The sequence below is a fragment of the Echinops telfairi genome, unplaced genomic scaffold, assembly GCF_000313985.2.
Source record: "Echinops telfairi isolate 266 unplaced genomic scaffold, ASM31398v2 ScPeMD7_7469;HRSCAF=8507_0, whole genome shotgun sequence".
Taxonomy (NCBI): domain Eukaryota; kingdom Metazoa; phylum Chordata; class Mammalia; order Afrosoricida; family Tenrecidae; genus Echinops; species Echinops telfairi.
Genome location: NW_022111372.1, coordinates 741280 through 754517, shown reverse-complemented (window position 1 = coordinate 754517; position 13238 = coordinate 741280). Strand labels below are relative to the sequence as shown.

The following is a 13238-nucleotide window of genomic DNA, read 5'->3' as shown; positions in this document are numbered from 1 at the left end:
CAACAGATATATGCATACACATATTCATGGCAGCACTCTTCATAATGGAAAGAAGATGGAAAAAACGTAAATGCCCCTCAGTAGAAAAATGGATGAGGAAACTTTGGTACAGACAAATGGAATGCTATGCATTTCTGAAAAACAATAACTAAACTGTGAAGCACCACATGGCATGGCTGGACCTGGGGAACAATATTCTGCGTGAAATTAGCCAATCACCAAAGGAAAAAGTATATAAAACCACTAATACAAAGAGGGGTGAAAAATGAAGACTTCATAGGAAAGGGAACCGACTTTGGAGACGGCTAAGGGGTGGAGAGCAAGAGAGATCAGGAAACAATAGTCTGGACAGTTGAGGCTGTTGACGTGGGGATGTGAAAGAGGGAGAAGAAAATCATGGTGGTGGGGAGGGAACTTTTAGGCAGGTTGGTTAGCAGTTTAAAGTGTTGGAGACAAAGTTGCTGATCTGAAATGTAAACCACCATCTAACTTACAATTTTAAAATTGTTGAAAAAGAAAGGGATTAGAGCAAAAATATGAATTCAGCAAAGAGGTCAAATATCTAAATATCCATCGACAGACAAATGGGGAAACAAAATGTTGTACTTACATGCAATGCATAATATATACAAATGAAGTCCTGATAAAAGCTGTAACATGGATGCACTTGGAAAACATCACGCTGGAAATGTGTCAGACAGCAAAGGACAATCATTGCCTGATCTCAGCAAATGCAATATCTAGGAGAGGCAGGGCGTAGTTCCCATGAGTGGAACCCATTAGTTAGAGGACAAGGATAGGCAAATTTGGACACATGATGGTGATAATTACATGGTATGAAGCACGTGAGACAAATCAATGGCACATATCATATAATAAAAAATACGAGAATATTAAAATGTAAATGCTTTGTTACACATATATGTACCACAATTTAAAAATACATGTAACATAAAAATGTAGAAGTTAAACAGGACAAGTGATGGTATTCATAAAATTAAAAAATGACAGCTATACAAATAATTACAAAATGGCATAATTTTGGTAAAGATATTCAGTAAGTACCTACAAGACAATAAAGATGAACAACTATTGGCAAAGAATTTGAACAACCAGATCCTTCTAAAATTTTACATTTTATAGAAGTTAATTAACAATAAAAAATTTTAGCATCTCTAATAAACAGGTCAATGCAAAATAATGAAATTAAAATATAACCCTCTATAATGTCAAAGACTGATAACTTTGTAACTGTAAAGGCAGGGGATCTACACAATTATATAGTCCAACCACTGCCTGAGATAATAATTTCTCTTAAACACATTAATACATGGCCAGTCCTAACGAGAAAGACAGTGCTTTCTACTTCCATAAAGAGTTACATTCTCAGAGACTCACAAGAGGAGTTCTAGCCTGTCCTATAGAGCTGCTATGAGTCGGCATCAACTCAATGATAACGAGTTTGTTTGATGTTTAGTTTGAAGGAGTTTGACATTAAAGACATCCTAAATGTCCAATACTTCCAAGATGCTATTCTGCTCCATTTCCCCCTCACTTCTCCCTAGAATACATTCCACGTCCCTGGATTCTGTATTGCACTGCAATGTCCCACAGAAATTCACTAAACTTTAAGGAAATGTCTCATGAGATGGTGGGTGCTGTTCAATCTCCCATATGTCCAAAGTTACAGCAGTCTTCTTGCTTCGAACAAAGGTCTGACAGAAAATGGAGGTATGATTTTCAAGTGATGTGGTTATGAACGAACTGCGCAGTGATACCAGCATATAAACCCCACCAAAGGAAAACAGAACATGGTGGCTCAGTCACAACCTCCAGTTAAGTCATCTTAAAGATGCCCCTGAGGAAACAAAGGCTAGGGCTTGGTTCATACCCTCCACAAAAATAGAGTCTAAATATGACCCCAAGGGAAAGACTGTGACTGGGTTCGGATCCTCTTCTAAAATCTGGTCTTAATCCCACTCTACTTTTGTCAATTAATTTAATGGAGAACTCCCTCCAAAATGGGATTAGAGCCACTGGCATAGAGTCCAGAATCCATCACATAAAGAATTATGGGTAGTCGGGCTCTAGTCATTGACTACAACTCAATGCCATCAAGCTGACTCTGACTCATAGCGGCCCTATGTACAGAGGAGAAGGGCCCTGTGAGTCTCTGAGACTGTATCTTCTTACTAGAGTAGAAAGCCTCCTCTTCCTCCCTCAGAGCGGTTGGTGGTCCCAACCGGTAACCTTTTGGCTGGCAGCCTAGTGCATAACCACTACACCAACAGAATGTCTACTGAGAATTGAAGTCTGATTAAATTTCTTAAAAATGATTGATGTTATATACAAGACTACAAATTGGTTCAAAATTTTGGAGAGAAAATTAGTAAGATATGTCAGAAATATTGAATGAGCAAAGTTTTTAACTTGTGAAAAGTCATACAGCTAAATAATCATACAAAAAGTAAAGGTAGCTGTAGAAAAAAATACACTGTAGCATTGTAATAGCCAAAGCTAGAACTACTGCAAGTGTCTGATGAGAGTTGTTATTTAAATCAATGATAAGGCATTGATATTAAGGAAAATAATCCCACTATTAGAAGCAAACAGAATTATATATACAACCATGAAAATATATCTATTGTATATTAATAAATGAGATAAACAGATTGAAGAATGAGGTATTATGATAAGGTGACCAGATTTTAACCTTGGTAAAGCAGGACACCATTGATGGGGGTGGGGGTGGGAGAGGGGGTGGGGTTCTTGATTAAAAATTTGATCTATATGGAGCAACAAAAATTTTCATAGAATGCAAAAATAGTATTGTAATATATATTTTTTAATTTCAACAAAAGTACAATTTACAAATATAATACATTAAAAATTATGTGAAGTATTACTTTATTCTTTGGCATATTTCTCATTTGAGTGAATGTTTTTTAGTAGATTGCTGTCGTTGTTTAAAAGGTCATGAAATTTTTCACAAGAATTTGTTAAGTTATATTTCACACATAAAATGGCTTTCAAAGTCTCAACACTTAATTGTGAATTTTCTGATGTCCATTCTTTATTTACCGTAGAAAAAACGCATTCACTTGCAGCATTAATTCCTCGTAAGGACAGCACATATTCCATAATTTTTCGTGCATTATTATATGGAACATGATTTGTTTCAAAATAATGAAATATTTCTAAGCATTTGTTCTCTATTGTGATTTTTGCTGATGCCCAAGATTTAACCTTTTCCTTATCAATATATTTTTTAAATAATGATACCTCATTAAAAAGATCATTTTTTGAAATATTACTATATGGGAAATTTTAAGTAATATGATTGGATGGTTTTTGCACATCATTCCAGTACTGTCTGCTAAATTCAAGAAAATTTATGTATTTATGAAATAAATAAATAAATTACTTACCTAAATTATCTGAATAGCTGATTTGTTGACATCACTTGTTTAACTAGCACTAGCATGCAGTACAATATGTATCGTCTGAGAGACAGTTACAAAATGTTTTCGTCGTTGCCAATTCCAAAAAATGCCATTGTTCATTAAGTCCAAACAATGGTGGTCGAATTCTAACAACTGATCAACAATGCGAACTTTGATAAGCAGTTCTTGAAAATCAGTTCTCAATAATTATTTGTTACTATTAAAGTTTAACATTATAAAATTAACAAAAATAATATAAAACTCATATCCTGGCGAAATAGCCACATGGCAGCCGAAAACCGTATATTCCCTTCTCGTTCTCCCGCCGTTCCCTGGCTTGTCATGCATTCTTTCCAAAAATCGGGACTTTTTTAGAACGCCGCGGGATGCAGGACAAATTGTTAAAAATCAGGACTGTCCCGCTCTGGTCACCTTATGAGTATGTTTCTATCAATAAATATATACATAATGAATATATAGGTCTATGCAGAGGACATTTTCAAGAAAAGCACATCACACTGGCAAGTGGATTGTTTGAAGGATGAAGAGTTTTCTTTCTAACTTTATACGCTACTATGTTTAAATTTTCACAAAAAACTATATAAAGAAAATTCTTTCAGTTGGCCTAAAATTTAGGGGGAGATCATTTTTATAAAAGGGAAAATCTAGGGCAGCAGTATATTTTACCTATCCTTCTGAGCTCATCAGCTTCATGAATAAAACAACCCATTGCCATCATTTGAAATTCCTAGAGTAGATGGCACTGAAACAAACTTAAAATTATTCTCCAGAATCGTGCAAAAGAAACTTTTCAGAAAAAGGAAAAGCTGGGTCTGCTAAAAATATACTAATAAAATTCCTAAAGTAGCTCCAGACTACATTACAAATAACACTTTTTTATAGGATTTCAGCCCACTCTCTTTCAGAACTGTAAGAAGTGATTATAAATACTTACCTTGAATACTTGGGAGACATATACAAGTCTGAATAAAACAAGCCTTACAATGATGTCCCTTCTAACCCATCTCCGGCTATATAAGTCTTTCTTTAACTCAGTTATTACACTTGGGGGACAATGGCTTTCTGCGAATCATTTTTCCCCATGATTTTGAATGCCTGGGCACTTTTGCAAGGTTGACAGCTCCTGAACTCAGGAATCCTTTTATTCTGCCTCCTCATCGCATGCACAGTGCCTAGAAGATGGTAGGTACAAAGTAGATATTGTGGGAAGAAATGAGAGGAAGAAGAAAGAAAAGGAAGGGATAGGGCATTTCTGAAAGAAAATGGGGCCTTCCAGGTCTTCTCTGTTAAACATGAATTCGTGTAATGAATGTGGCCTGGAATTCTTTTGACTCTTCCAGGCAACAAATCCTATTCTGTTTCAAGTCAGTGGAGTCCACACCTATTTGAACCAAAAGAATAACTTGAAAAAGCACCAATTCTTCACTATCCTGTTATGTAACATTTTTCATTTAGGATAACTCTGAAAAAATTATCAAGGGACACCTCCATGGTCAGTGCTCCAATGGCATATGCCAGGCACCATTGATGCTGGTAGGGTTCTATTCTCCCATTGTCTACGAAGCCTTGCTCTTAACTTGGGGGGCACAGAAGCATGGTGGGATTACAGGAGGTAGAGAGCAGGCAAGAACATGCAGGGTAGGGCCCGAGGTTCTATAGAGGTCAGTGGGGAGGAGGTAGGAAGGGGGAAATATAGAAGTGGGCAAGGAAGTTTGAGGGCCTATGGCTGACAGAGGACAGGGTCCCCAACCAAGGTGGTAGTAGGAGGCAGAAGGCGGACAACATCCAACCCCTAACAGCTCCAAGCCCAGTGAGCTCTAGGTTGGTGAAGAGTGTATGATATAAAAAGGGAACCCACTGCCAGGGCCGCGCTGGGCAGTGAACAACGGGGAAAGGAGGGGCACCATGCCAAAGCAGGAGCACTCCCTAACACTGATTTCCCATAATGACTTGTCTTTTCAGCCTAACTGTGTCTACAAGAGTAGGTATGAAGCAAATCTGGTCACAATTCAATTAAATATTTCATTAGTCATTACAAAATTCTTAGATAAGTTCTGGTTAAAAGATCCCAGCTCTGTCTGTTATGGTTAATCAGTTAAAGATGTCTTTATTTACCTCCTGTCTTCAGCCTATATTAAGAAGCTGTGTTAGAGGTTAACTTCTAAAGCACTTGGTTTGTAGAAGGCTGCAGTTCACAGTAAGAGCCTTACTTTGTATCCTGACATAAGTCCAGTCTCTACCGGAGTTGTTTTGACCATTAAACCTGCAGTGTGGCCATGACAACTGCCAGGCAAACCGAGGGAGAGGCAGTTTTGCCTCAGGCTTGAGTGGAAAACTATGGAACTTTCCTGGTGTGTCCTTAATGATTTATAAAAAGTAATCACATCTTAATCTAATTTAAACTAAAAGTTGGGATGTAAGGTCATTCCAGGGCCCATATGCAAACAAATAGTCTAGCCTCAGATCTAATCCTGGAAGTTTTTCAATTTGCAGTTGTGTACATATCCTATAAACATGATCGCTTCTGTAATTCTGCAGAACCACTCTGACAGTGATGAATTGATCTGCCGCCAATCACAATTTGGGTGTGATTCCCTTAGTCATTCATGATAGACAATTAACCCTATAACTGTGATCCAGCAGAAAGGCCTTGCTTTCTTGCTGTTTTCCTCAACCTGCATTACAATTTTTTTGGTCTTAGTCCTTGAGGGAATAGTGGAGATGGCCCCATCTGACCTCCTCAAGCAACAGTAGGAGATAGAATCCATTTCCACAGTGAAGTCTGATTGCTTGATGTAAGTGAGGATGAGTAGAAACACTTGCTGTTGAAGATTAAGGATTGTAGCCTTCAGTACAGATTAAAGTCAATGTAAAGAAAACCAAAATACTCATAACTGAAGCAATAACCTCATGATAACTGGTGAAAAGGTTGAAGTTTGAAGGATTTTGTCTTGCTTGGGTCCATGATCAATGCTCATAGAAGCAGCAAGCAGTCAAGAGATCAAAAGCCCTGTTGCATTTGGTAAATCTGCTGCACACGACCTCTTTGGGGTTTTGAAAAGGAAGAATGTTACTTTGAGGACTACGTGCACTTGGCCCAAGCCATAATATTTTACTTTTTGTTTTTCATCATTTTATTAGGGGCTCATACAACTCTTATCACCATCCATACATATATCAATTATATAAAGCACATTTGTACATTCATTGCCCTCATCATTCTCAAAACATTTGCTCTCCACCTAAGCTCCTGGTATCAGCTCCTCATTTTTCCCCTCCCTCCCTGCTCCCCCTTCCCTCATGAACCCTTGATAATTTATAAATTATTATTTTGTCATCTCTTGCTGTGTCCAACGTCCCCTTCACCCACTTTTCTGTTGTCCATCCCCCAGGGAGGAGGTCACATGTAGATCCTTATAATCGATTCCCCCTTTCCAACCCACCCTCCCAGTATCGCCAGTTACACCACTGGTCCTGAAGGGATCATTGGCCCTGGATTCCCTGTATTTCCAGTTCCTATCTGTACCAGTGTACATCCTCTGGTCTAGCCAGACTTGCAAGGTAGAATTGGGATCATGATAGTCGGGGTGGGGGGGTGGGGGGGAACATTTAGGAACTAGAGGAAAGTTTTATGTTTCATCATTTGCTACACTGCACCCTGACTGGCTCATCTCCTCCCAAAGACCCTTATGTAAGGGGATGTCCAATGGCCTAAAAATGGGCTTTGTGTCTCCACTCTGCATTCCCCACCTCATTCACTATGATAAGATTTTTTGTTCTGATGATGCCTTATACCCGATCCCTTCGACAGCTCATGACCGCACAGGCTGGTGTGCTTCTTCAGCGATCGTATCATGGAGGTGAGCACACAACGATATGATTTTTTGTTCTTTGATGCCTGATAACTGATCCCTTTGGCAGCTTGTGATCACACAGGCTGGTGTGCTTTTTCCATGTGGGCTTTGTTGCTTCTGAGCTAGATGGCCGCTTGTTTACTTTCAAGCATTTAGGACCCCAGACGCTATATATTTAGATAGCCAGGCACCAACAGCTTTCATCACCACATTTACCTATTCACCCACTTCTAAGCCATAATATTTTCAATTGTCTCATATGCCTATGAAAGTTGGACATTGAATAAAGACCAACAGGGAAGGAATGCACTTTAATTGTGGTGTTGGAGAAGAATATGGAGATTACTATGGGCTGTTAAAAGGACAAAGGTTCTGTCTTGGTAGAAATACAACCAGAGTGTTCCTTAAAGCCAAGGATGGCCTTCCATTCTTTGGACATGTTGTCAGGAGGGCGCAGTTCCTGGAGAAGGACATCATGTTAGCTAGGGTGGAGGGGTAATGAAGAAGCGAAAGGTCAAGAAAATGGATTGACACAGTGGCTGCAGCAATGGGCTCCGACATAGAAGTAGTTTTTAGGAGGTGCAGGACTGGGCAGGGTTTGGTTCTGTTGTGCATGAAATCATTATGGTTCAGATCAGACTAGATAGTACCTAACAAAAACAACCCTTATTAATTAATGAGGGATGTGAACTGTCTTGCCTTAAGGCAGAGTTCATTAGAAAGTAGATTATCACTACACACCCCTAGCCAGCCCATGGAGGGAAGACAGTCTCCTTTAGGGGCTTACCTGAGTGTGTCCTAGTTGGGGATCCCCTTACTGATGTCACACAGTCATGCATTTTGGCCTGACTGATGAGTCCTACCCTGACTGCCTTAGTCAAGTTCCATGACCCATGTTATAAATGCTTCTATCTAACATAACTTACCTGTCCCAATTATGGGCCTGCTCCCCTTCTGTAGTTCCACCTGCAACTGAGACCCATTGTCTGTGACAGTTTCCTTTGCCTTCCCATGTTCCTTCTAAGTCTCTAAATCTCTGAACCGCTTGGATGTCATTATGACCTATCGCTACTATCCTCCCTCATCCAGATGATCTTTTCGCCTTTTCCCGTTTAAGACATAATAAAGGTTCTCCTTAAATTACATTTGAGTTTTATGGTGTCTTTTGTAGCCTACAACACGTTTTTAACTGTAACACTTTTAGTTAGCTCTTAGTCACCTCCGAGTGGCCCGTGAGAGAGTACAAGCCACTGCCCTCTGGTATCCACAGCTCTTTTTCACCATGCCTGAGGAAGTACATCCTGGAGACAAGGAGGTGGAGAGCTTTGCCTTCCAGGCATAGATTGTCCAACCCATGTCCCTCATCATTAATCCCTTCCATTCTAATAAAAATATTTTCCTTTGGGATCTCTAATGCTCTGACACCGTGGACAAGATTTGTTATGAGAGCCTGACAGACCCTTCAAAGTTGCATGGTGGTAAAAACCTGAAAATAGACCCCCAATCTCGAGGAGCGCTCCCTGACTCTTAATAGATTTGGCCATTGGCTTGACCAATGCTGATCATTGCAACAACATCCAGGAATGGTACCAAAACATTCACCGGGGCTCTGCAGTCCAGTGCCAACGTCTCCGTGATTGGACCATTTGGTGTTGGCTTTTATTCTGTCGACTTGGTGCAGCGAATGTGGTTGTGATCGCAAAACGCAATGAGGATGAGCAGTATACTCGGGAGTCTCCGGCTGGGGGCTCCTTCACTGCCCAAGCTGACCACGAGGAGATCATTGACAAGGGAACCAAAGTGATTGAGCACCTCAAAGAAGACCAGATGGAGTACCTAGAGGAGAGGTGCAGTGATGAAGCACTGGCAGGTCATAGGCCACCCCATCACCCTTTTTCTAGAGAAGGAACTCTAGAGAAAGACATCAGTGATGGTGAGGAGCAAAGAAAGAGAAAGGTGAGAACAAGGAAGAAGAGGAGGAGGAGGAGAAACCCAATAATGAAGCTGTGGGCTCAGATAAGGAAGACCGTAGCTGTCAGGACAAGAAGAAAACCAAAACGATTAAGGAGATGAACTCAACAAGACCAAGACCATTTGGACCAGAAATCCAGATGACATTACCCAGCAGGAGTATGGCGAATTCTCTCAGAGACTCACTAATGACTGGGAAGGCCACTCAGCAGTCAAGCACTTTCCTGGAGAAGGTCAGGTAGAGTTCAGGCCATTGCTGTTGATCCTCCGCCAGACTCCCTGTGATCTCGGAGAACAGGAAGGAAATGAATGGCATGTTCCCCATGGACACGGTGACGACTTAAGACCAGAGTATCTCAACTTCATCAGTAGTGTGGCTGCCTCAGAGCACCTGTCCCTTCACATCTTCTAAGAGATGCTGTGGCAGAGCAATCTTGAAGGTCATCTGCAAAAACAGCGTCAAGAAGTGCCTTGAATTGTCAATTATCAAGAAGTGCCTCCGAATTAGCAAAAGACAAGGAGAACTCTTGGAAATTTTATAAGGCCTTCTCCCAAACCCCGAAGCTTAACATCCAAGAAGATTCTACCAAGCAATGGCACCTGCCTGAGCTGCTGCACTACCACACTTTCTTGTCTGGAGACAAGATGATTTCTCTCTCAGAATACATCTCATGCATGAAGGAGACCCAGAAGGCTGTCTTGAGCCTATCAACAAGAATTGTGTGCAGCAGCTCAAGGAGTTTGATGGGACAAGTCTGGTCTCATTGATGAAAGACGGCCTCGAGCTACCGGAGGAGGAGGGCAAGAAGAAGAAATGGAAGAGAGCAAGGCCAAGTTCAAGAACCTCTGCAAGTTCAAGAACGAAATGTTGGATAAGAAGGTTGAGAAAGTGACAATCACCAATAGACTTGTGCCTTCAGTCTGTTGCACTGTGACTTGTACATGCAGCTAGCTGGCCAACATGGAGCGGATCATGAAAGCCCGGGTCTTCAAGACAACTCCATAATAGGTTACATGATGGCCAAAAAGTACCTGGACATCAACCCGCCTCACTGCATTATGGAGACACTGAGGCTGACAAGACAACAGAGCCATCCAGGACCAGGTGGTACTGCTGCTTGGAGGTGCCTTGCTCTCCTCTGGCTTCTCCCTCAAGGACCCCCAGTCCTACTCCAACCGCATCTATGCCTGGTCAAGCCGAACTTCAGGCTTTAAGGAAAATGAGGTGACAATCGATCAACCCAATGGTGAGATCCTCCCCCTTGAGGGTGACAAGGACAAATCTCGCATGGAAGAAGTAGATTAGTCATCTCTACTCTCAAACTTGTGCCCTCTGTATAGTGTTCCTGTGACTCCCACAACAGCCTTAAGTGGCCTTATTATCCCACCTGGCTCCACTTGCTGAGAGCTAGTGGTTTCCCCTTGTCCTGCTCCTGCGTGTAAGATCTAAAGCCCTCAAGCCCCGTTCCCTCCATATTTTAGAATGTGGTTAGATGTTATGTGTCTGTGAGATCTGTGAGGTTTCATTTTGTGTATTTTGTTCTGAAATTTAAGTGTGCAAACTAAAGTTCTCTCTCTCTATCTATCTATAGACATAGATCTAAATCTAGATCTATCTATCTATCGTCTATCTATCTATCTATCTATCTATCTATCTATCTATCTATCTATCTATCTAGTGACTCTATAATTAACTCATGTCAATTGGTAACTTTTTTCTATTTTATAACAAAAGTACTAAAAGGTTTTATTTACTATGCTATAGAATCACATCAAGAAAGCACGTTTGTTGGATTATCTTTATGGTTTAAAAAAGTGTATTCTACAATTTTCTGTCATCATTACCTAATATTAGGCAATAAACACATGTAATTATTTTAGGTATTTTAATTGCCCTTCGCTTTGCTTCTGTTGAATAAGGCAGCAAGACCTGGGACTTTAACAAAGAAAGTGGTAGCCTGGTTCCCTAGCGCAGCTAACCCAAAGACACTTGTATGTGTGTGCATACAGAAAGAGATTTCTATCAAGACAGAGCTCACACAGTTGTGGACTATGTTCTTGACATCATCCCACAGCTCCTCAGGTCATCTGTCATTCGTGTCTAAGGCATCAAATCTGTTCTTGAGATGTTTTCAAATTTGAGGAGGATATACTCACGGTTGTATTTGGGCTCTTTTAGACTTGTTTGAATTTTCTTAAAACATGAACTTACATATGAGCAATTGATGGTCTGTTCCACAGTTGGCTCCTTGGCCTCCTTTTAGCTGCTGATTTTGAGTTTCTCCATTCTTTCTTCCCACGATGTAGACTCTTCAATTTCTGTGTATTCCACCTGGAGAAGTATATGTGTATAGTCACCTTTGTGCTGTTGAAAAATGTATTTGCTAAGAACAAGTCCATGGTAGTTATATAAATCTCTCTCATACACATGAGTGTCTGGATTTGTTTCTCCAGTCAGCCCAGCCTAACACAAAGTTGTTGGTTTGCAAAATTCTATCATGCAGCCTCCAGCTTCATTTCTATATTCCACATTTATCCAACTATTGTTCCTCCCTCATTCTTTCCAACTTTTGCATTCCAATGACCAATTATTAATGCATCTTGATTGCATGCCTGATCGGTTTTTGACTGAAGACATTGGTAGAATTCTTTACTTTCTTCATCACTAGCTTTTGTAGTTGGTGCATAAATTTGAAAACCAGTTGTATAGATTGGAATTCCTTAAAAGTGGATAGATATTTTGTGGTGTCCTTGTAACAATGAGAGCAACATGATTCATCTTGATTGGGTCATTCCCAGCATAGTAAAGCATATGATTTTCTGATACAAAATGGCCAATACCAGTCCATTTCAGCTCACTAAAGCTGTATTAGTCTAGGTAATTTAGAGAAACAAATTCACAGCAACTCATGGATAAGAGAGTTTTATGTAAAGAAAGTGTGCATCTCGAAAACATCCCAACCCAATGCTGCCCAAGCACACAAGTTCAACATTAACCCATTATCCCAACACCAGTCCACAAAGTCCTCCACCTCACAAAACAGAGGCAATGATGCCGACTGCAGGAGGAAAGCTGAGTCAGTGAACGAATAAGCATCTCAGCACTAGCAGGGGTCTCCACACGGCTGCTCCAGCACCCAGGGCTGCATCGGGATAGGTCCATGTGGCTTCTCCTTGGGGATGTCTTGTAGGAAGTCAATCTTGCAAGCTGAAGCAGGGAACTGCTAAGGCAGCTGCACCCTGGTGCGACCATCACAAAGCAAGAGACCCCAGAACTAGAAAGGTGAGGCTCACCACCCATTTATCCCTCCGCCTTTCAATTAGCCCCACATGTGTTTACCGGCCAAGTTGGCACAATTAACTAACTCAAAAGCCTAGGACATCAATCTTTGTGCATTTCATTTCATTTCTGATGACTTCCATTTTTCCTAGAGTCAGACTTCCTTACATTACACGTTTAGATTATTAGCAGATTTTTGCATCTGATTCTCATTACCTTGAGTTGTGCCCCATCGGCAAATGGAGATCCCGAAGGGTCCAGTCCTGCAGTCTTTACCCCACTCAAGTTAACATTGTCGACTGCACTCTGAGAAAGTAGATCCTCCTCAGTCACATTTCGAGTACCCATCCTCTGCATTATCTCAGTGGCTGCTTCCATTGCGTAGGCCTTCAATATCTGACAAAGTTTTGAAGTCATGCATAAGGTCAGCGGCTACTTCCTCCAAAGTGGGCAGCCGATTCCTTCTTTATTTTCTAGTCTTAGCCTGGAAGTTCCAACGAATCCTGTTCACTTTGGGTGACCTTGCTGACATTTGAAATACCAGTAAGAAGGATCCCCGCATCACAGCAACACACAGCCCATCACAGTGTGCAGCCCACAGGCAAGTGGTGGTACCAGTGCCTACCTCTCTACTTGGTACGTAGCAACTGCTTCATATTCATTAAAATA

At 40.9% G+C, this 13238-nt stretch overlaps 1 pseudogene; it reads left to right on the top strand.

The window, feature by feature from the left end:
- Positions 1-8600: 8600 nt before the first annotated feature.
- Positions 8601-10595, top strand: LOC101660080 (annotated as a pseudogene).
- The last annotated feature ends 2643 nt before the right edge of the window (positions 10596-13238 follow it).